Source organism: Passer domesticus, chromosome Z, assembly GCF_036417665.1.
Source record: "Passer domesticus isolate bPasDom1 chromosome Z, bPasDom1.hap1, whole genome shotgun sequence".
NCBI classification, from domain to species: Eukaryota; Metazoa; Chordata; class Aves; order Passeriformes; family Passeridae; genus Passer; species Passer domesticus.
The window spans coordinates 47,143,117-47,168,079 of record NC_087512.1 but is presented as its reverse complement, the minus strand read 5'-3'; the positions used below and the strand labels follow the sequence as shown (position 1 = coordinate 47,168,079).

At 41.6% G+C, this 24,963-nt stretch overlaps 1 long non-coding RNA gene across 1 annotated transcript; it reads left to right on the top strand.

Annotated features, from left to right (window-relative positions):
• The first annotated feature begins 1,753 nt into the window (after positions 1 to 1,753).
• On the top strand, positions 1,754 to 24,479 carry LOC135291422 (uncharacterized). The gene is made up of 5 exons (XR_010354220.1): positions 1,754 to 1,873; positions 3,939 to 4,001; positions 5,681 to 5,811; positions 6,360 to 6,463; positions 24,005 to 24,479. It is a non-coding gene; the product is annotated as an uncharacterized LOC135291422 (long non-coding RNA).
• The last annotated feature ends 484 nt before the right edge of the window (positions 24,480 to 24,963 follow it).

Genomic DNA, 24,963 nt, shown 5'->3' with positions numbered 1-24,963 from the left:
TACATGTATTTTTATATCATGCCATTGTTATTGTAATGGTAGCTCAACATCATGAAAGGATTTCAGTCTCTGAATGAAGACAAAAGACTGTCCTCTGCTTTTTGGATGTCAAGACAAAATTGCAGAAATATCTATAAAAAGAGAAAGAAGTGCTTCTTCTGTATAAGCAGACTCCCTCTATCAGTGGGATTACTTTGCAAGCAACATGTTCAGGATTTAGCCTTGATGCCTTGGAATGTTGGTCATATTCACATTGCTTTTGCCAAAGTCCCTGGCTCAGGCACCTGGCACTCATCCCAGCATTCCAGCACGGAAGATCAAGGGTATGCTGAGATACTGGTGATGATTTGAGTGGAGATTAAGCAGGTACATATTTTCATATTGCTGCTGTGCTCCTCTATGAAAGAGCTCACCTCTCTAGCCAAGAAATTGGATTTCATACTGCAATCCCAGCCTATTTATCATGCTAGGAAACCACATGAATAAGCTGCATTAACATGATTGGTGCCTCTACCACATACACCATACAGAAAGAATTACTGTTTAGAGAAGGCACATATCTTTTTTTGGAACATGTTCTGAAATACAACAGGTTATCTGTTATTATTACAGACTTTCACCTGTTATGAATCTCAACAGGTTTTCCTGAGTAAACAAACTATTTTCCTACTGATAGGACTAACTGTAGTGTTTATGGCTTTTCAGAGAAGGGATTTCTGTCTCATTGATTACATTGTTTTTTATTGTCGTTGAGACAATAGTCACCACAGCTTATTTTTGACTGCTGCAGACTGGCATTATTGTTTTTCCTGGTGTTATACATGGTAGAGCTTTTCATAAATCTGGTTCTGTTGTACAACCCTTCTTTTGTTCTTATTGCCCTTTGATAGATTGATTGCTGCATAGGGTTAAGCCACTGGTCGGAGAATAGCCAGCACCAGAAATTGATGTAAACCCTAATGTGATACCCAAACTCCCACAGAAGCAGCGTGACCAGAGGATCATGTCACTTGCTGGACACTTGGGGACTGGGGACTTGTTGGGTCCTCCACCTTTAAAAGTAATTCTAGGCTTAGAGATTGAATTGTGTTTTTTCTGCCCCTGCTTCCAGATCAAATAAAGCCTGTGAACAGTGCTTTGCTGTCACAGTAAGAAAAACAATGTGCTTTCATGATCTCTTAAAATATCTCAGGAAATGCCAGCTGCCTTGAAGATATGTGCATGAAAGAAATAGGAGTGTGTGCCCTATTAATGCTCTAGATGCTGCTAATTCTTATCTCATCCTGAAATAAGTTCCATCTTTTAACTACAGAACTAGAATTTTCAAGTTTCATCCTGCTAGCAAGAAGAAATGATTTTGTGTCCTTTGTCCAGGTATAATCTAACTTGTCTTGTAATAATTATGATTAAACTTAAAAAATAGTACCTTGTAGGCTTATTTTACATTTTTTACAATTACAACATAAAACACACCAGAAGGAGACCAAAAGAGAGCAGGAAATATCTTTACCTTGGCTGTGAAGCTTGTTTACCACTTCAGAAGCCAAGCCTGTTGTATGAATGAGAATAATCCCTATATGCTGAATAGAACTCCATGCCTCTAAATCTAAATAAAATTTACAAAAAAATGGGACTCTTTTATTGCCTTATCACTGTGGCAAAATAGCAACACAGAGTAAGTGACCTCTGTGAGGTCACCAGCAGGACAGAACTGCCCTGCAACCTCCTGGAGCCCAGGCTAATGCCCTGTACAGTCAGATAGAAGCACAGGAACAATGCTGGAGTGTTATGGTAACCAAAGTATCCCATGTACCTGACTCAAGAAAATGATTCCTGTGATGCAGGAATTTTATCAGCTATTGCCTCCTTCCAGGTAAGATGATGTGATTAGTTCTTAATAAAGCAATTGTAAATCCTCTGATCTCTTTGCCTGCATTTGGATAAGTCTGGAGTAGCAGGGCTGCGTTTGTTCTGTACCTGCCTATATTGTTGCACCAAAAGCTAATAATGGAAAGGATGTGAGCATGTTTGGGATATTTTGACTTCTCTGTTCTGCTGCATATGACAGAGGTAGAAGGTAAGCATCAGCTCTTGTGGGGAAAAAAATCAATGGATTGACATGAAAAGTTTTATCAATTTGTCCTGCCTGGGAGCTAAAACTCAGTATTTTTTTTTAGAGACAAATTTCACCCTAAATTTCAAGTGTAACAAGCCAGAGAGATATCTGTGTAACAAGCCAGAGAGATGTCTGTGTTACAAGGTAGCTAAAAACATGTAAAGTTTCCTGATCCTGTGATTGACTAATTGTAGATCAGATGGGGGTGGAAGAATCAGGTCCATTTTGGAATAGTTTGGGAGGATTCTGAAATTGGATTTGTGCATCAAATGAGCATTTTGTAAGCATTTTAAAAACAAAAAAGCTTTTTGTTTGTTTTAATGTGTTTTCAGTTTTAAGGGGATCTCAGTTTTGGTTTTGCCTTCTCTCCCTCTTATCTTCCACCCCAGAAGTTACCAGGGAGTTGATTTGAACTTTGTTCCATCAAAAATGAGAATCTCTGTAAATTTTGTAGATGTTTACAAGTATTGTATTAAGCCTACCCAAGCCTTCTCCTGTTAATTTGTATTATTTCTCGTCAAAATCAGGCTCAGTGTCTGGGCTTTGTCAGTTAAATACAATCCAAGGAAAGACAGAGATATCAGTTTTTTAAATGCACCCCAAAATATCTTTTGCACTGAAAAGTATTAAAGACATCTGTAAAAACTGTCTTGTGAACTACTAAATTAAAAATAATGCTTCTTCATGTTCTATTGCACTCTATTTTGAATAACAAAAGCATTTTACTCTTTGAAGATTCCATACAGACTTATGGGAACATGAATATGGACCTGCAGTTATTCAAAATCAGGGAGCAGTTACTGAGGGACAGACAGCCTCCAGTATCTTTCCAAGCTTGTTCATATGTGCGAATGCTTCTTTATGAGTTCAGAAACAAACTACCACCTCTTGTTGACTGGTATATTCTTTGAACTTTCCAGGAGCATACTGTTCCTACATTATCAGTTAAATAAAAATTTCACTCCCTATGCTAGTAACCATTTCAGTGAAAATGTTTTCATCCTCTGAGAGCTTATTACCAAGCTGTTATTTATTTTATATTTGAGTGAAAAATGAAGTGACATTTTGTTTCTGGCTTTTAAAAATAAATGTAGGATTTTTTCTTTTGAAAGACAAAAACAATTAATTTTTTTTTAACTTTCCAACACTGTGTACACTTCCTTTTCTCAACAGACTTCTTTCAGAGAAGAATGATTTAGGTAGGCAGTTATTCACTATATGCAATGGAATTGAAATTCTATTCTCTCTCAGTTGGCTGTGTGTTTAGGTGTTGCCTCTCCAAAGTAAAAGGGACTTTATGGAAGAAAGAAGATGCTTGGGATCACTTGGGCTGGAATGTAACACATGGTATCTATATTTGGCACAACAATGCTAGGCAACAGAAGACATCTTTCCAGTCTGCTATCATTACTTCAACCTACTCCCTACATCAGAAACAGGCTGATTAAACCTTTTTTTTTTGTTAAAGCTCCAAGCCGTGACTTGATATAACTGAGAAAAACAGAAGTAAAGGTAGTTAAAGAGAATTTATATAGCCATGTTGTTTTCCATTTGGATGGCTTGTATTTTCAAACATACAGCTGCCTCAGCTGTGTTGTGCTGTGTTCATTATATTTGATATGTTATACTTAATGATCCCTTGGTAGTTTTTGCTGGACTACTTATTTACCTCTCCTTTCTTGAGAAGAAAAGTGAAACTCTAAATATATGGGAAGCTGACATCACATGTGATTCTTTTTATATCCGTGTCCCTATGTATTTACATAATTGCTGGAAGTAATTACCAGGAAGAATTGCCTAAATAAGAATTTTTTTTTTGCAGAGAACATGTAAACTCTTGAGGCATATTTCATGGGGAGTGACTGCTGCTGTGTAAAACATTTAGGTAAAGCTCTAAGAAACATTTGGATGGGTGGTCTTCAGCACCTAGGCATTTGTACTGTGTTTTTTGTATTGATGGCTTAGATCTTGATGAATTACTTCTTACCAGAGAGAGGTCCTGATGATGCCTCAATAAGGAGAGCAGATAATAAGGTACTTACCACTTTGTACATAGACAATTTAGTAAACTTCTGCAGCTGTCATGTTATTGCACTACATTCAATGAATTGACAAATGTCACCTGGCTGAGAATAGGGTCTAATGTTTATAGATGTTCTTTCAGATTTATAGGCAAAAAACACTGTAAAGAATTAGCTATTTATAGAAGATGAGAAAAGTTTAGAATAATCTGCTTTCTGGTGGGAGGGATTTTTGAATCTCTGCATTTCATGCAGGTTTATATAATGCCATGATTCTCTTTATAACCACTTGGGAAAAATATAATTTCAAGAAATTAAAGCAACATTTGAATAGGGTTTTATTTTGGATAAACCAAACTCAATACATTCAAAGTAATATGCTACAAGAAATGCCTTTTTACCCTGCTTTCCATTGACACAAGAACAAATTCTTACTCTTTTTAGTGCTGTGTTCTGAAAGCCCCTCTTAAAGAATCTCATTATTTGTTCTATAATATCAAAACAGCTGTGAGAATAAAGAAAATCAGTCATGAAAAGATTAATGGTATTTCATGCTCCTGCAGCTGCACTGAAGGTAGTCAAATCACCCTTTTTAAAGATAGGTAAGGAAGGTTACCAGAGAAGAAAGCCTATCTTACTGGTTATTTCTACTGCTTCACACCCTATTGGTCATTTACTAGGTATGCCTTTATGTCAGACACCTCCACTGAGGCCCAGACTAGGGATGGGAAAATGGAGACAATCCAGCCAGTTCAAATCCTGGTTTGATTCTCTGATGCCACGTGTCATTCTGAGGTGACCTGGCAGAGAACTGCAGTTTTCATACGCAGATGCTGGTCAAGCTGTACACCACCAGGAGCAGAGGCTTGCACCTGTGATGCTGGCTGACCTGAAGACTGATCTTGGCATTTCTACCTCCCCTATATCTTCAGAGGTTGTTTATAAACATTATTCACTAAGTATTTTGTGTATATAGTGCTCATTTATGTAAGATAAAAATCTAGACAGAGGAAGAGAGACACAAAAAGACAAATATTTACCCCTTCAGGTACTTCTTTCCTTAAGACAAACATGTGACTTTGTTTTTACAGCTAATCTTCCATGAAATCCTCTTACTGTACATTTAACTCATTTATTGTACCCACTACCCAAAGGAGAGGCAGATCCTTCTCCTTTACTAACTCTGAAGAGCCATTATCCCTTTCTGAGGTTTCAGAAAGCATGAGGACTGCCCTCATCAACTCTAAAGCCTTGTGGTTTGAGGGTTGAGCTGGGGTTTGCTCCAAATCTGCACCAAGCTCTGCCAATGAGCCCCCTTTTCTTGCTAGAAATGACAGGGGGAATATCTCCTTCCTGCTGAATTATTCCTGGAAGACTAAAAATGCAGAGGATGTGGCTCTTATCTTGCACCTTTCTGTTATTTATGCAGTTGTTAGAAACACTTAATTCCTTTGTGGAAGTAAACAGTGCTAAGCCTTATGGGGTTAGACTGATGAGGGAGAACCTATTTTTCAGACTGTCCTTCTGTTTTTCTGCCTGCTAGCAAACAACAGTCAATACAGGTAGCTGCAGGAAGCAGGGTGAACTTTTATCCCTACAGAAGAAAATGGCAAGCTCCAGCTGAGTAAAATGATGAGGAAATGGAAACAAAATTGCTGGGTGAGACAAATTTGGGTAAGTGTCTCACATTTCCAAAGCATTTTACTTTTTTGGTAAATAAAATGGGAGTTACAAATTCAGACTGAATTGTCCATGGCATCTATTTAAAAGAATTTTTTTTTTCAGGAATAAAGAGGTACCTTTCAAGATTAAATACAAACTATAGTTTAAGAAAATGCTTTGGGAAATTCTGTTTTAAAATATAAAGAAGAGTGTGAGTCCAGCTCAAATTTGTAAAAGGGCTTTGTGTTGCAGGAGATTTGTCCACAAATTCCACACAGACTTGTACTAAACTTCATACTTGCAGACCTAACTTTATATTTGCTCCCTGGCCTTGGCAAATTAATTCACAACCGGTTCATGTTAGCAGTCTTCTACACTTTTAAAATAAGAGTTAATGCGATTTTCTTAAGCTAGAAAATTATGTGATGTATTTAGGAAAAGCCCATGGATCCATTTTTTTCAGCCTAAAATGTAATTTCTTACATCTGAATTCAAGTTAAGTTAACCACTGGGTATTGATGGTTTAACATCTATTTTCCTCTTTTGCTTTGACTCCATAGGAACATGCTAACACACAGGTGTGAAGGCTGAAACTGTGTGTTAATAGGTCTAAAGCTAGAGGAGAGAATTAAAGTAAGCCTACAGAATCCTTTGAGAAATGGCAGTAAGTATAGCTTTGTCTGGGGTGCTGTGCATAAAGGTAGTGCTCTGGGGACAGCTAATAAATATTAGAAACACCAAAAGCATCTCTATGTAATAGAAAGAGCTTTATAACACGACTGGGATAGTCTCAGTGCCTGTTTTCCAATTTACACTTGGGCCAGATAAGAAGTAGGTGAGAAGCATTTGGGAAAAGCCCAAGGATTTGTGCCTAAATGCGGTTTTAGTCTGTAATTTTCTGTGTGGTGGCTGTCGAGTGACTTGGGGGTACATAGATTATGACTGCAATCGGCCAGATACTGGTCTAAACAGGCTCAGACATAGCAGAGGAGAGCCTGGCTACATGTTTGACAGTGGAGGCTGGCCTGCTTGTGTCCAAGTTTGCTGGATGGGCAGTGAGCACCAGTGTTAATGGAAACTGCCTGGGTGGAAATTGGCAGTAAAGCAGAGCAGAATGCTGGGCAATGATCTCTACTGCAGATTAATTTTTCTGGCCTGGGAAATAGCTAAGGCTCTGGAAGAGTGGGATAAAATGCTTGATGCTTGTTATTTGGGATGTTTTCTCCTTTGTCAGGAGTCTGGCTGAGAGGCTGGGTGCTACGCGATTTAAGGGCAGTGACCTTACTAAAGCACAAGAAGTAGGTGGACGCAGAGCAGACTTTTAAATCTAGGTCTGACCTATCACCTTTCCTTAAGGAAGTCATATTCTCCCATCCCAGCCCCACTTCCAGAGTGGGAGAAATTAAATCATTTGTCTGACAAAATAATAGAAACAAGTAAAAGTCACAGGTCACAGAAAATCAAGGAGGTAAGGGCAGTTGGAATCAGGTGACATGTGCTGTTCCTAACTTTTGTCTTACTGATTAGACAGTAAGAGACACATGGTACTCTTTTCATCTCCTGTCTGTCTTGGCTAGTCCAGCAGTGCTGAAAACACCTGCATGTTACTAGTGACAGAGACAGGGCAATATAAGGAAGAAACAGCTCACTGGATTCATAAGGTAGACTTTTCCCTACCAGTTTGCAATGAACAAGACAGTGATGATATTTGTCCCCAAGCTTTTACTCCTTTTTAAGCCTTTGCTATTCAGCACTGAGTTGTAGCAGCACTTATTTGTAGCAGCAGACATTACTGGGCTTGAAAACATCAAGTATTAGCAGAGGTGGTGCTTAAATAAACTGTCCTTCTCATACGTGCTCTCTCTGCCCAAGATCTGCTTGGTGGTGAACTGGAAAGGGCCAAAGACTTAATGAATCTGCTGCTGCTCTTTACAGAGCTAGCCTTCTCAAAGCTTTTGCTTTGCAAATTCTTCTAAAGTGTGGCATTCTATTGAAGATGAGAAGGCTGCTGTCTTCTGGCTCCTCATGTTGCTGAAAGCCTGTGATTCTTTTATGTTTCCAGGCTTTGAGTTGTTGGAAAGATTAGGTAAGCTCTCAAGAGGCCTGGAAAAAGGTCTTTTTATTTTGACACCAAACAGTGGCACTGTCACAGGAAACCAAGAAGGCTCTAAATGCTTTGCAAAGTCTTGTATTTTCTCCTGTTCTGTGGCTGGATGTTGCTGCCCACATCCTTAGATCTCATTTGATGCAGACACTTGGAATGCAAGTGAGAAACTACAGTGCGACTTGTGTGTGGGGTCTGGCTGTGTGAAGCACAGGGATCATAAGATTGCAAGGGGCTAAGTGCCGCAGACAGAGATTAATTTATATGTATTCTTTCTGCCAGGGAGGAATGGGATCTATTCAGGGAGAGGGGAGGACTACTTCAGGTGAGGCTGAATCCAAGCAAAATCATGGCTGTGGCAAGCAGAATCATCAAAATGTTATCCTTGCTTTTTTCTTCCTGGATGTGAAAATGTATTCAGTGAGACTACTAAACATGTGATCCATGTAATACAAAGATTCATTCAGGCTTGATGACTCATTTCATGATCTGCTAGGGAAAGCTTCAGTCTTCCCAAAGCTCACAGCAACTTCAGTTTGGCACATGGGGAAAAAAAATTCTCATTGAGAGCTGAGTAGCATTGATAGCACTGCCAACATGTTACAGCCATACCAGATGTTTCACAGCTTTACAAAATTGACTAGCATTGCCTACTGTGTGCTCTGGAAAACTGCTTGCTAGGTCAGAAAAGCATAAAATATTTATTGGACAGTAATGAAAGCAAATATACAGTGTTCGTGTGATGAGCCACCAAATCTATAAGGAACCTTTAACTTAGGTATTTTTTACTTCCCTCCAAAAGAGAAAATATAAATACATGCTGCTAGTAATAACTGATGAGTTATCAGAGTAGATGAAATGAAGAGCAGGGAATGAAGGAAGAAAAAAATCTCTTTTCTTTCTTGCCAATGTCTTATTCATAATGTCAGTCTTGACTTCTGCTGAAGTTTGGCTCTTGTTCTCCATCTCAGTCCAAGAGAAGATCAAAGCTAGAAAACACACCTGAGGCATATTCACCAGCAAATAAAACCATACGTGTTTAGAATCTTGATTAAATGTTGGGAGATGGTACAGCATTCCAGGCTAATTCTACTTGAGGTGGCAGGCAGCAGAGTAGGGCCCAATGGCAAATGGGACCTTATGTCCTTGCCATATGCCCTTGTTCCTAGGGCAGTGTAGCCGAGGACTGCCTATTTTTGCAGGCTGCAAATACCTCTATATGCCTGAAACTGAGGTCCATGGCATTTTTTTCCTTCTGGAACTCTGGCTAGTGCTCTGTTTATATTACAGCTGGTCTCCAGCCCAGCTGAAGCAGCAATTAAAAAAGTAACTGTCAAACGGTTGGGGAATAAGAACCTGAAGTTTCCTTAAGACATATTGTGTTTACTGATAACTAGTGTGCTCATGTAAATGGACCAGTTCAAAGAAGGCATTTCGGAGGTAATGTGTGTGTGAAAATGCCATTTTTTCCCCAAGAAGTGTACTAGATTTTAAGAAAGAATTTTTGAAGGGGCAGCTGCAAACCCTGATTGGAATTTTCCATCAAAACAAGAATCAAGTAACCTCTAAGAAACCTTACTGTCTGTAATTACATGGTAAAAAATCTGTCCGCTTTGACTGGTCTTTAGAAGGACACCGAAATAATATCCTGTGTTTGATTGATCTCTCTGTGCAAGCAGGTAACTGTAGTAGAGACAGCAGGAAAACAGACTCGGGTTTCCAATTCAGTTGCTCCAAGAACTTCTAGTACCTTGTTTCCAAAATGTGGTCAATAGGCACCTGGAGATGAGTGAAGCAGTAAGTTTGAAAGTGTTGATTCCTGGGTCAGCAACTACAGCTTCTTCTGAGACCTTGACATCTTTGGAGACAGCTTTGGAGTTTATTGCTGGGTCACCACAATGAGAAAAGAGAGGCAGGGTGAAGACCCACCTGTTCTTTAGTTTTCCCATAGGCTAGACAGCCTGCTTTGCAAGGGCAAACTTTGAACGTATCAAAAAATCAATACAGTCTAAAACTCCAGACTCACTATTGATTGTGTCTTTGAAATTCTCCTCCTGACTAGTCTGTTATTTTTGTTCACATTTGAAGTCACTCTCTTTGGCACCTGTGGACTCTGGTCAGTTCATTCCCAGGTTCTCCCAACCACTTTACTTCTGCTCTCTTTGCAACTTTAAAAGGAATTCTCTAACATTTTACTGGAAGTAACAGGAATACCTTCTCTGCCCCATACCTGTGAGGAGCAAACAATACAGTCCTACAGTGATTGTCTCAATTACAGAATTTAGTTTTGTTAAGATATTGGAGGAAATGTTTATGAATTCTTGTAAGTAACATATACCTTTTACAAGGAGAACCTCAGGCATATAAACACTGTAATACACCTGCCTGCATTTTCACGTGGTGAGATTTAAAACTTTTTTTTTAATTTAATTTTTTTTATTATTAACAACTTGCTTTTTGTAAGACTGTGGTAAAGGAGTTGAAAATTTCTACTGTAGATAGCTTCTTCATTTCTCCTGCTGTTTGTATTATGAATGCAAGAAAACAAGTGTTAATTGACAATTAATTTAAGCTGAACAATAGCTGAGTAACTAGTATCTCCAAAGAACTTTTTTTAAAAATTTTATTTTCCTGGGTAGTACGTGTAAGATTTAAAGCAATACAGAATTTAGATGGTCAGCTTGAACTTTCTGTGATTTCATCGTCCATCGCAATCTCTGTTAAAGAAACTCTGACTTGGCAAGTAAGTAAAGCCTGGTTTTTGTGGTGTTTCTAGTGTTATCTACATTTAAAACATGCAACAAGCTAAAGTGGGTATGTTGTTCAACTTTGTAGAACAATTTTCTTTTGTGAAACAGTACCTGGTCTACAACAGATTGCAGGGGGGGACAGTTTGTGCTCCTCTTAGGCAGACACACTCCACAGCTTATGGAAAATATATTTTAAAGATCAGGCTCCTGCCTTTCAAAAAAATTCTTCTGATAAATCTTTGGATTCAGCAAGCCAATGAGAATAGGAGCTAGAGCATAATGACTCACCCCTTGGAAAAGACCTCCTGATCTTATACCGGAGATTTTACCCTTCAGCATGTTGCATGGATATTACTCATAGATAAAGTGAGAATTTCTCTTGTCATGAAAGACAGAAAAATGGAAAATATGAGTGCAAGGATGAAAACTCCTGTTTTGTGTCTTCTTTGGATTTGGTTGTATTGGATGCATATATGAGTCTGTCTCCTTGGTCTCAAAGACTCCAGGATCACCAAAAGGTGTTCACAGTTTGGACAAAGGCTTTAGTACGTCAGTATTCTGACCTCTATAGCAGTCAACTTAGTCTTCACATCTGTGAATTAGCCCAGAACTCTAACCATTGCTCTCTGTAATATACATCTGAAGTCCTCCATTAGTAGAATAAATTTTATCCCCTTAGCCTTTTTTAATGTTTTAACACTAGTACTGAAAGGATTATTTAATTATAGACCTTCAGAGATGGCCTTACTTCACTGAGGTCAGTGCAAAATTATTTACTCTCACTGGTCCTTACGGATATTTGCAAGTGTTCTGGAGTGCCAGACATTCAGCATCCAATGCTTACGGTTCCCAGTTTACTTTCTTTTTCTTCTTCATCTCCATGTGTTCCAGTGGGTCATGGAATATAAACTGTCTGGTTTATTAAGATAGTCACGTCTGTTTGGTAAGGAAAGTTGACAGCAGATATCAGCCTTAAATGTGAAGAGATTTGCATGCTAACAACATTTTGTCAGGCCTCATCCCATCTCTCTTTTTCAGTCTTGCTTCCACTGCTGCAAGACCATTTGTGTGTCTGAGGTCAATGGAGTAGAACTGTTCATACTTACCGTGTAATCACTTCTCAGAGCACAACGTGATCAGCTTTGTGCTCCTTTCCTCAGCACCAGAAAAGAAACCTTTGTGCATGCTCTATTACTGGAGATTTGACTCAGAAATTTCAGTGGGATATCCACTTCTGTTTTTCTGCCTGAAGGTAAAATAGAAGCATGTGCTGTGTAGATCAATATCTTAGATCCTTTCCTCATCTGTGGCCACTGTGATGTGCCAGATAGGATTTTCTGACTTGCCCTGTTTGCTGCGAGGAAGTAGGACAGAGGCCGTGTTGTGGCTGGTCCTAGCAATGCATCACTCAGTAGGGAAGAGAAGACGCGTTTTGTTCTTCTGGCTGAAGTTTTGTTCTTGGCTGCAGCAGGCTTGTGTCACATGCCTCCAGCACAGGCATTTACCTGACTTATGATCTCATGGTCAATAGACTCCTATTTGGGCAGGCAGGATAAAGCTGAGGGTCATGTAGCAGCTGAAGCCTGCACCCAGCTGGATGCTGACAGACAGCTGACCAGAGATTTGTCCTCCCTGCACTGCAGATCCTTCCAGGACAGTGTGAGACTGTTGCAAAGACACACTACCAGGACTTTGTGCAGCATGTGCCTCTGAATGCCAGCTTGTCCTTCCTGGTGAGAGATATCTGATCCTTGCTTTATAAGAAAAGAGAAGTTAATGAGCCAAACATTTGGGCTAGTGGCATGGTCAGAGGCATAGATCTGGCTTGATAAATACACTTGTAGACAAACTGTTTCTTTCAATACTTCTTGGCTATCCTCACTCAATGAACAAACCAGCTTCTTTCTGAAGATCGCAGGCCAAGCCCACAAACCACTCAATGAGGTGTAACTGCCCACAAACACAGTTTAGACATAAACCATTACTGAGAGTAGCAAGAGCCATTTCTGTGTGTTAAAACTAGTGGTTGTTGAAATATTTTCACTAAGGGAAATTTACTGGGAACCAATTAATCAAGACTTCTCCAATGACATTAATATGCTTTAATCGAGTTAATCATGCTCTAAAGGGTCATTGGTATTCTAGATGTTGCACTAAAAGTAATGCAATATTAAAAAAAAATTGAAATAATATATTTGACAGTTTCTCCTCACTGCAAATAAAAAAAATTGTATTGAAGAGCAATTTTCATCTAGGATATCTCTTGTTATTTGCAGAATAATCAGTCTGTACTTGATTTAATAGAATTATAGCTGTGGTGAGAAGAGTGGTACATGAAGTTCAAGACGGACCATCATTGTGTCATCAAAATTACACCTGAGTCATGAATCTAAAAAGCAATTTGACAGAAAAATAACACATTTAACAGCAACAGGAAAGCCTACTTCTTTTAGCACTTAGCAAAATAGTGGTGATGAAAAAGACATGCATACTGGTACATAATTCTTTGACAAAACCAAGACTTTAGTTAATGTCATTGCTGAACAACAGAGTAAAAAGCTTTTCTCAAACTTTGCAATTTATGACAGCCTCAGAGACTGAAAGTCAACAACTTCCATTAACCCCTATTGACACAACATTGACCAATAAAATGCAGTGTCCACCATAACTCTTGTGCTCTGTAATTACACAGAGTGTAATCTGCCAGTCCCCTTTTTGCAGTGGCATTAATTTTCAGGTGGTCCATTAATTTTCTGTAGTCCAGCTTTGAATAGCACTATGCATGGATATGTGCTGCTGAACTCTGTCTTTTCCATGACAATCCAGAGCTCATCAGAGGATGGTTAATAGACTAGATAAGCCATCATTAGATAGGCTAGGTAGGCCACATTACCTGTAAGTGGAGTTACAGGATGTAGTTTTCTGGTTCCTTTGCTAGAAAGGCTGAAAAAATGCCGAGTCCTTACTGAAAGAAACAGACCAGAGAGTCCTGGCCTTTGCAGGTGGGAGAAGAGGGCTTTGTCCACCATCGTCTCCGCTCCTGCCCCTGTGAGGGGGCTGCTGTCAGTGCTGGCTGCAGGCCTCACCCTGCTGCCTGCGTGTGACACGCGGCATGCCTGTGCTCTGTGAAGCACCATCGACAGGCTACGCCAAAATGAATTATGCATGTAGTAAGCTACTGCGTCTGTGGCTGGAGAAAAGTATCAGGCCCAAAATAGGTCTCTGGTCACTGCAGGGTAACAATGAGCTGGTTTCACATACGGCTTGCACAGGCAAGCACAGACGGGTAAAATGCTGGAAGGAGGTGGTGGATTGCTACTGTTATCCATTTGTCATATCCATATAACTGGGTCCTCCAGAGAATTTGCAGGCTTAAAGGATGTGATAACATCAATCAGAGGAGGCATCAGCAGAATCCATAGTTTTGTTCTGCCAGAATCAGCTCCTGAGAAAGCACAGTCTTGATGTCACAAATGCAACAGGGCCATTAACGGAGGGCATGACTCTGAATTTTGCTAGAAGCATAGTTAACAGATCCTTTGACTCTCATTCTGCTGAAGGAGGCTTGCTGATATCTCTTACAACAATCTGTGGTATCACAGCTGACCCAGCTAAAATATCCATTCAGGGTCGTTGTAGCACCTGAGCGTCTCTAGCTTTTGGGATATTGACAGAAGGGATAAAGTTTGCTGTGGGGGATCTACATTGGATCTACAAACATATTACCAGCCTCCTCTTCCTCCTGAGCTGGGAGAGAACTGTCTTTATTTTAGAACTGGCTTCTATTGGCTCCCTGCTCTCATTTCAGTCTGCTGACACTCTGAAATCCACATGTGCAAACTGCTTGCACATTCTCATCCTGTCTTATCAGCATACAGTCCATTTGGTCACGTTCTTTTAACACTTATTCTTCACTGAGGTCCACCTGGGGTGTGGCTGACATCAATGCTTAGTCAGACAGATTTTGTAAACAATGAGATGAAATGAAACAAAAGTTCTTTGTTTAAAACATTTTCCCTTCTTGGTTGTGAAGTTCCTCCTTGTCTTTTGAATGTTTGATAGTAATTTCTTTGAGAGGAGAAAAGAAAGATACAGTCCAGTGGAGACAGACATGCAGGCAAACAGCAGTATTCTCATTAAAAATCAGAGGTTTCTTGATAGTGAAGTATTTGGTACTGAGAACTATTATCCTGAATTATATAAAATACATATGCAGCCATCATCCACTATGCACAGGTCAATGTGGAATGAGCAGACATTTAAGAATATTGTTTGTGCCAATGTTGTTCGAGTATATGAAGCCATCTTATTCAGAAATGCTAACAGGAGCCATTGCAGTCTTCCATTCCCCTCTCTCTGTCTTTCATGGAAACTCGTATTTTGGTGGGCCTGCTTGGTGTTGGATTTGCCATGAAAGATGTGTCGTAGTCCCAACACATGACCATGGGTGTTTTGTAGCATATCCAGCTACTCTGAAGTACTGCTGTAGAGTCCTGTTTCTGCCCCAGTTTTTATATAATCTCCAGGACTTTGTGCTGTCGTTGTTGAGGCTACTCAGAATGTCCAAAATTAGCTGCCCAAATAAAACGTAGTTTCTGTGCTTTCTGTATTTCTGAATGGAGAACAAAGAAGTGCACCAGCAGAAGCAGCAGCCTACTGAATTTTTCATGTTCTCCGTGATAACCTGTCCTCCACAGCCATGATACATTAGGGAGAATATTTTCAATATGCTTCCTAATACAACATAAATATTTCAGCACATGCGCAGAAAAAGGAGGGAGATTTCACCGTGGGTAGTCTATCTTTTGACTATGAATACATGTCCAACATGAATGAATTGTTCATGTTGGACAAAATTTCATTATGGTAATTTCCAAATATCTGACTGTACAAAGCAGTTGACACCAATTAAGTGATTTTGAAATAAGTCAGATCTATGAGGACAACACAAACTGACTTGTTTGAGTACATACTTCTAAGAATGAGAGAAAATGCCTAGGCAAAAAGAGGAACATTTTTGAGATATTTTCTACTAAATAAAACTTATAATTTTTTGTTTTCTTTGGTAGGACACCAAAGAAATGCTCATCAGCATAAGAATACAACCAGGAGTAGAGGAGGTAGACACTTCACTATGAAGAGGATTGTTTGGGTCATCTTACATGTTGATGCCCATAAAATTGTTCTGATAATAGCAGTTGAGAGCCCTTTTCTATATCCTGCTAAAAGTTCTCAGGTCCCCTCATGAAGAGGATTTAAATATGTATCACTTCAAGTGGCACAGCTGAGTTATTCAATGCAATTTTAGCCAGGCCTTTAGGTTCAAGAGTAAAATGATTTTATTTTTAGCATCTTGTATGCAACCACATACTGGAACATCCTCTTACTAGGGTCTTACTAGGTCTCTACATCAGAACAATTGCATTTCTGTGAGCATACATTTTGATCACAACAGAATCACAGAATATGCTGCATGGGAAGGGATCCACAAGGATCCTCAAGTTCAGCTCCTGGCCCTGCACAGCACCGTTCCCTAGGGTGGGTAGAGTGGGTATTCTCAGGCACACCATGTGCCTGAGAATATTGTTCAAATGCTTCCTGAACTCTGTCAGGCTTTGTGCTGTGACCACTGTCCTGGGGAGCCTGTTCCCGTGCCCAGCTATCCACTGGGGGAAAAATCTTTTCCTAATACCCAACCTAAACCTCCCCTAACACAACTTCAGACCTTTCCCTTGGGTCCTGTCATTGGTCACCAAGAGAAGAGATCTGTCTTTGCCTTTCTCTTTGCCTCATGAGGAAGTTGTAACTGCAGTGAGGTCTCCCCTCAGTCTCCTCTTCCCCAGGCTGAACAGACCAAGGGACCTCAGCTGCTCCTTACAGGGCTTTACCTCAAGGCCCCTCACCCTCCTTGGCACCCTCCTTTGGATGCTCACTCATGGCTTAATATCTTTCTTATACTGTGGCACCCAAAACTGGGGCACACAAACATGACTGTTCTTCATGGGGAGAACACCTGGTCACTGCTTCTCTCCAGGATTCCACTCTCAGCAAGACAAGGTGAGCAGCTTGTTGGTTGAACGGGTTGAAGTTTGTCAAAGCAAGTGCTGCTCTCTGCCTTCCTGCAGCTGAATGATGCAGACCAGCTTCTTCTAGTGAGGCTGAAAGGAAGATGCTCATGGGAGAAGCTTTCAAGTAGAGATCTGCTGCATAAGGGAGTCAGCCTATGGAAAGATCAGACTGTTGAATAACAAGGGAAGTTATTCACATAATTATCAGTCCTGGAGAAATCTTAATAATAAATCTCTGCCTTCCTTCTTGTTTTTACCCATTGCTCCTCACAAAAACATGAGAGAGAATAGTAGTAAAATGGAAATTCTTAGGGGATGATTCCAAGGGATCCCAGCAGTTTTGCTAAGCTGCCTCTAAGCTGTGAGCGTTGAGGGAAGTGAAAGAGCCCTTACAGCATGGAAGAAAAAAATCAGGGTAATGATGGATGCTGAATCAGCGTCTCTTATAACTGCAGATGTTCAGGTGTGCTCTGCACTATAGAGCTGTGTAGCAGGGCCACAGGAGTGTTGGTGTTAAGAGACAAATTCCAATACTTAGGAATCTGGAGGAAGGTTGACTAAGTACGTCTTTAACTGTCTTGATATTCAGAGTAATTAAGATCACTGCTTAATCAAAGGTTTTTGAGATAACAATGAAGCCAGCATAATTTAAAGAACACAGGATGGTTAGATCCAGATGGGGGTGTTCAGGATGGCTAGAGGGCAATTCTCTCCAGATTGCAGGATTAAGAAATCCCATAGGAGTAAGAAGGATCATAGAATAATAGCAAATTTAGAGTTGTAAGAGACATTAAAGACCATCTAGTTCCAATTTCCCCACCATGGGCAGAGACATCTTCCACTAATCCAGGTTAATCAGAGCCCACATCCAACCCAGCCTTGAACACCTACAAGAACAGGGAGTGTCCAGCTTCTCTGCACAATCTGTTCATTGTCTCACCACTCTAAGAGAAAATAATTTCTTCCTAACCTCTAATCTAAAACTAATATATCTTAGTTTAAAGCCCTTCCACCTTGTCCTGTCACTATGTGTCCTCTCGAGCTCCTGTAAAAGCCCCTCTCGAGCCTTCCAGTAAAGCCTCTTTAGATACTCTATGGGTCAGGAAGATTTTCATGACTTTGCTTAAATCTAGGTATGTCTGTTGCTGCAAGGCATCAGTAGAGGAAGAGGCATTTTGATTTCTTCCTTTTTTAGAAGCGATGTTGAAACCATGCTAGAGGTCTTCCTGCCTCTTACCTGCAGCTTCCCCAAGTCACTTCCCCCACTTCACTGCCCTGCAGGAGCATGTGGCATTGCAAACAGCTATCTGTGCCTCATCCAGCCTTCTGGACTTTCCATCCCAGACCCTTATTCTTCAAGAGAGGAAGGCTGGTCTGAGAGCTGCCAAAGATTGTTTTATGCACCATATAATTTGTTCAGCAGAGAAATTGTGATGGAAGGTACAGTGTACAAAACAATCTAGCTGTTTTATGCTGTTCTGTGGCTGTTAGGGAGTGAACTTTCCTTAGAGAAGGGAAGAAATCTGGGACCCCCTTGTCTTCATTTGAGCATCCCAGATTAAGAACTCTCCAAAACATCTGTAAATACAAGTATGTACCTGCGCACCTTTAAATCCCAATTGCAGGCATTGTTGAGTCTGCAAGATTTTCTCAAATCTGGCATTGCTTCCAGATTATCGTTGGATTTGGCAGCAGGCCAGGTAGATGTGTTTAGTGGAGGAAGATGTCTGCAAGGCTGCAGCAAGGCTGTTACATAAAACCACAAATTCCCATGCAAGGAAGTGGAGTCTGCAAGCCCCAGTTAGGGTGCTGCATTTAAAATGAAGTCTGCACTGCCTTGTGTGCATGGGATCCTCCTAGTAGTGTTCCCACTGAGGAACATGGATCTGTGCTGCTGTCAAAAGAAATAGAGACGTGGCTGAATGCTGAAATTCATTTGGGGGGCTCCCTGGGGAGTCCCCAGAGAGCTCCCTAAGCTGTGAATTTGCTGACAGCAGCAGGCAGGCAAGGAGACTCCACACGGCTTCTGAGGGTGCTAATTAGGTGAGGGTTTATTAGGGGTCCCACCCCCAGGTGCAGCATGGATTCTGAGGGAGAAGGAGGGAAGGGAGAGGGAGCGGGGAGAGAGGGGGGGAGAGCCTAGGGAGAGAAGGGCCAAGAGAGCGTCTTGTCTCCCTCGCACAGCTTAACAGGGAGATTCAAAGTGGGTGCGGAATAAGACTTGTGCCAATGGGATTACAGATACATGATACTTCAGGGGAGGATCACATGCATAGAATAAACTGTCCATTTTCAAGGGGTGAGACAGAGCACACCATTTACCTAAAATGTAACACCACAATTCACCCTTTTTTCATTAGAAAGAAAAGATAAAGACAAATATGACAATTAATTTAAAAAATGAAGCAGTAATTACAGAGTTTTGCAGCATAAAAATAAATACCATTGCAGTAAGGATTATGTCCATTTGACTTGATATTTGCCTTTGGTGGTAGGTATTAAGATAAAATGAGCATTTAATTGTGATAAATGGGTTATATGAGTCTATATTGCAGTTTTTAAATGAATTTAAAGCATGGGCGAGTGCTTAAAGGCTTCAGCCTTTGGCACTAAGCTCATGTGGGAGTTTTGGGATTGGCCTTTTTAGCGTGACTAGCCCAGTGGTGTCTAACCTTTTCCAACTGGCTTTTCAGACCACCACAGCCCCCAGTTTAGGCTGAAGTGCCGACTGCTGCTCCCCGTCTCGAGCACCCTGGACTCCAGGCAGGTTTGCAGCCTCAGATTCTCACCCTTGGATCTGAGCTTTAACACTGCTTTCACCTTTCAACCAGTTTAACACAGAAGACCTCCAGTTTTTTAGGTCATTAAAAGAAAAACAAAAAGAAAAAAAGAAATTTGGCTTCAGCTACTACCTATACCCAGGGAGCATTCACCACAAAAACCATCAAAATACTTTCCTAGACACTATTTTATGTTATCAGTCACCCTCAGAACCCATTGAGGACAGCATAAACCCAACAGTGATATGATTCAGCAGTCTAATACTGTCTGAACACTTGCTATTAAAGAAACAATCGAAAACTGCTTCTCGTTGGATTTATCCTTGTGACCTGACAGGCCCCTGCTTTCTAAAACTGAAAAAAGGACAATCTGCAATATGAACATACATTTAAACTAGACAAGCATAGCTGTAAAAACTACTTCATGGGGATGGGAGAGAAATGGAGAGAAGACAGGTACTGGATAAGAATGATAAAAAGGGTTAGAGGATTTTAGGATAAAAGTTCTAGCTGATGAGCTAGAACAAGTGGATAGGGATTGGGAATTGGGGAGGTTACAGGGAGCCAGAGACTCTGCGAAAGAACAACCTTTTCGGGGTACCCAGCGCCTTCCAGCAGTTTGCTCCTGGTGAACTACCCAAAATAAGGAAAAAAGGGGTATGGATTGCAGAGAAGGATATTATCCTGCTCTTGGAGTAACAGGGGAAGAAGATCATAAAGTAGAACTTTCAATTCAGTGAATGTTGAGGATTAGCCGTGTGGCCGCTGTGCTGGGTTTAGCAGGACTGAGTGGACTCCCGGGGGTTTGTTAAGGGGAAGGAGGGTTAGGGATGGAGTTAGGGAGAAGGAGCAGTGAGGGGAGAGAGAGTAAGACCGAGGAAGGAGGTCATTGAACTCACAAAAGCAGTTTTGCGGGGGTGCGGGGCTCGGGCAAAGTTGATAACTGCGTCTTGGTGGTCTGGTGGCTCCCCAAAGAAACTGGGGGGCTTGGGTTCCTTCTTTCGCCGCTGCTGTGGTCCAGGGCATCGGCTGCTGGGGCTCGGTGATCCTCATGGCTGCTCGCTCTGCGGTGTCCCCTGCTACCTCTGGGCAGGCTCGGCCTGCCACGGCGGCAGCTCCCAGCTCCCGGCAGTGGCTCCGAGCAGCCATGTGGCGGCCACGCGGTGTGGGAGTCTGCGATCTCGAAAGCTGCGAGGGCTGCGATGGTGGGATGGCGGCACGGTGCCTCGTGGGGTCTCTGCGCGGTGGTGGCAGGGCTGCCCAGGGCTGTGAACGCGGCCCACGCGGCCGCCCCATGGTGCTAAAGGCGGCGCTAAAGTGGTGTTCCGTGGGGTTCTGCGATGTGCCGGCAGGGTGATGGTGACTTTTGTCTCAGGGCTGTTGGTGCTCTTGCTGCACATTGAGAGCCATTTGTTGCTGTTCGTTTGGCGGGCTCTCTGGGGAGTCCCTGGAGGGTTCCCTAAGCTGAGTGTTTGCTGATATCAGCCAGCAGGCAAGGAGACTCGACAGAGCTTCTGAGGGTGCTAATTAGGTGAGGATTTATTGGGGGTCCCACTGCCGGGAGCAGCATGGATTCTGAGGGAGAAGGAGGGAAGGGAGAGGGAGGGGGGAGAGAGGGAGGGGGAGCCTAGGGAGAGAAGGGCCAAGAGAGCGTTTTGTCTCCCTCGCACAGCTTACGAGGAAAATTCAAAGTGGACGCAGAATAAGACCTGGGCCAATAGGATTACAGAAACATGATACTTCAGGGGAGGATCACATCTTGGAATAAACTGTCCATTTTCAAGGGGTGGGACAGAGCACACCATTTACCTGATGTGTAACACCACAGCTGAACTGTTTGTAGTTCTTTCTCCAGGACCACACCTATGCTTAAATTATGGGCAGGAAATGAGCAGAGAAGCTTAATTTGTATCTCAGGTGTTGGGTGGTGTACATCACAGAGCATAGGTCAAGGTTGCTGCTCCAGCTGCTGTCTCAGTTCTGTATTGAGATGAACTGTGCTGAATTCAGAACAAAGGTGTTGCTTCTGCTCTTGTGGAAAACCTATGCCTTCCCTTTGGGCACAAATGGCTGAAAGTGTGTGGGGAAGGATGTGCCTTTGCACACCTTCCTTCTCAGTCTTCTCTCCCACTGCACAGTGGACTTTACACAGATTCCTTGCATCATTCCTTTAATCCTCCTTTTACTGTACCATCTGTTTCTGAGATGTAAAATTTCATGAATCTTTTAGAAGACTCTGGTTCCATATTCCAGGAGATACCTGCTGTAAATTTAATTAGCATATGACATAGCTTTTTCTTAACCGTCCAGAATAAAATAAGATCTTGATCCTGAACAACTGTTGCCACCTTCATAATACAGTTTTAAATCTATTTTAAAAAATGGCTAGAAAACAGATTTTTTTTTTCAAAGTCTGTTGTAATTTTATAATGTTGCATGCTTGGCAAGTGTGATTGTGTTGCTATAGTGATCTTAAATTATGACCAGAATGAATTTTTACTCAAGGCTTATTTAGAACTCATCTGGCTCAAAGCCATCTTATCTGGTTCTCTGAGCCCTGGAAGAAACATTTGAATCTCCACAAACATTTTTTCTGAGTCTTCAGTTTTACAGTAATCTTATTGGTATAATTTTGAAATAATAGTCTTTAAGTGGGTTCCTGAAATGCATTTGAATTAATCAAAATTAAAACTTCTGAGAGGTACAATACCAACTTCGAAAGTGTAGCAATCAAGGAGTTTTTCTCCTCTTGTTTACAGAGACCATGAGATGTTAGTCACATCTTCAGATAGTTCTGAAGTCAGAGCAGTCAATCATTTCATTGGACAATAGGAAGTGGAAATAAGAAGAGTCCTGTTTTTTTATAGAGCCTTGGTTCTTAACTGTATAATATAGAGGGACTGTCTGTATCCATGTGTAAGGATCCTCTCTTTCATGGGACAAGGGAGTGAAAATAAGTCAGACCTGCTCTTATAAACTCCATGCAACTGTGTCCTTGGCTTATCATCCAACACTGAGATCCCTGTCTCCCTTCGTGACAGTGATAACTGGATTGTACCCGGAGTATTGGATGCTTGACTTTCACTATCATAAAATCCTTGTATGAAATCTCAAATGCAGAGTCTGGCAGCTGTTGGCCTTTGGAAAATAGGGAGGACTAAGGAGGGTTGTACCTGCCGGTGTATTGGCATGGACCTGGACAGTTCTTTAAGTCTTACTGTTCAGAAAATGCTTTTTTACATGGGATAGAGACCATCTGAAAGAAGTTTTATATCACAGGGCTTTTCGTCAGATGGAGGTCTCACTTATATTTTTACTGCAGTGCTTTATGATGCTGTACACTGAAATAATCTTTTCTGTTCAACAGGCTTTTTAAATTTCCTTCTTGAGCTGTAGGCTGTTTGCTTCCTAGGCCAGAGCTTCTGGCAATAACTCTGTTCTGCATGGCTGCACTGCTGAGTGTATCAAGGTGTCATTAGTTCTGCTAAATTCTGCGCATAACATTGTGCTTGTTACCATGTTGGAAAGGTCAGTTTGACAATATGGGATTTGTGAGGGATAAAATGCAGAAACTATTGACTCCTACCACTTCTAAACAAATGTATTCAATCAAGCATACCTTGCAAGGAATACCAAATACATTGGCTTACTTACAGAAGCTGCATACCTGATAATGTCATTGATTGCAATTTGGGTTTGGTCTTTATTTGTGTGTTCTGTAGTATATCTGTAGGACATGAAGTAGCAACAGATTATGTACAGATACAGGACCACTTACAGCCCACAGTAAGTTTAAATGTGCATTTAACAGACTGTATATCCCTAAAGTCCCTGGCATGGAAAGGAATTAGTTAAACACTGTATAATATATGGGAATACTGTTAGCTTTCTTAGCTGGACTTAGCTACATTCCCCTTTTCATCAATTAATATTCATATAATATAATTTATGATCATTGAAAGGAATAACTTCAGCAGAAACAACATTATTTTGTACTAATGCTGTTTCTTCTGTTTCTTTAGTTAAGTTCTAACACTGAAACTGATTGACTGTGAGTGAACTTGACCATTTATGGGTAGATTGAAAAATCAATCAAACAATCATTAATGGTTTTGTGAAGAAATAAAATTGGAGATGTGGAGTGTTAGACTTGGCTGGCTGCCTCATGCCCACAAAGACACTCTTTCACTCTTCCATATCAAGAGGACAGAAGGAGAAAACAAATAAAAAATCTTGTGTGTGGCAGTGGGGGTTTGAAGATATTTGGTCTCTCCCTGCTGTAGCAGTAGGGGTTTGAAGAATATGTTTGGTCTGTGTCTGGAGTTGTTTATCCCCTGTGTCACCATGGCAGTTATGAGAATTCCAGATTTTTCCCTGTCTGTTCTCAAAAATCCTACCCTTGTGGATTATCTGTCATTGTCTGTCACACTCCTTTATCTAGAGAATTCCCTGTCAATTATGATTTTTCCTTTCTGCCATTGGTCTATGCCTTTCCCACTCCAGGTTATGTTTACAGTTGTCATCCCAGGCCACTCCTATCCAGCCACTGATTTGCTACATTTGTCCTCCCGGGATTCCACCCGCTCCTCCATAAAAGACGCTGTTTTTCACTGTTTCCCTGCTCTTTTGCTGCTGCCCGCTTTGAGCTTGCGTCTCGCCCGGCGCAGCACAGTGGTCTGTAGCTTCGGCGTGCTCCTCCACTGCAAGAGAAAAAACACCCACGCAGCGCAGCATCAGCAGCCGTGGCTCCTGCCACAGGAGAAAGCTTTGCCACTGCCTGCACTGCCCTGCTCCTCCCGTGGGAGAAAGCTGCACCACTGCCCGCGCTGCCCCACTCCTGCTGCAGTAAAGATAGCGGCCGCTGCCTGCACAACTCCTGCTGTGATAAGGATCACCTGCGTGGCCAGTCCCGCCTGCGCTGCCTCTGCTGCCACCACTGCCCATGTGCTGTTGTGTCACCTGCCTCGCTTTAGCGCTGCTCCCGCCACAGGAAAGAATAACTCCTGTGCTGCACTGCCGATCCCGCGTGGCACCACCCCGGCACCGCTTCTGCACGGGAAAGAAATAAAGGCAGCTTGGAGAAACAAGCATAGAGCCCTTCCTTTTCCTTTGTCCTGTTCCTTTGGTGTGGGTCCACATTTATTGGCCACTTCTGGTGGCCTGGGATCCCAGCCAGTGGCTGAACTGCGATCCCACCTGCTGGCAGCAGTGGTAGGGTGCGACCACACCTGGCTGCATGTGCCATTTGCCTCCCGCGACCGGGATGCAATGTCACTTGTGTGTTAAGACAAAGACAAGGAGAGATCACTTAGCAATTAGCCCTAAACCCACCACAGAAGGAAACGAAATATTTAAAAGTAGATGTTTAGAACTCTCCTTCTTGTTTTGCTGTTTTTTTAACTGGCACCTTCAATAATTTTAGGTTCTAGTGTCAGAATTGGTATTGCCTTACATGCTCATGC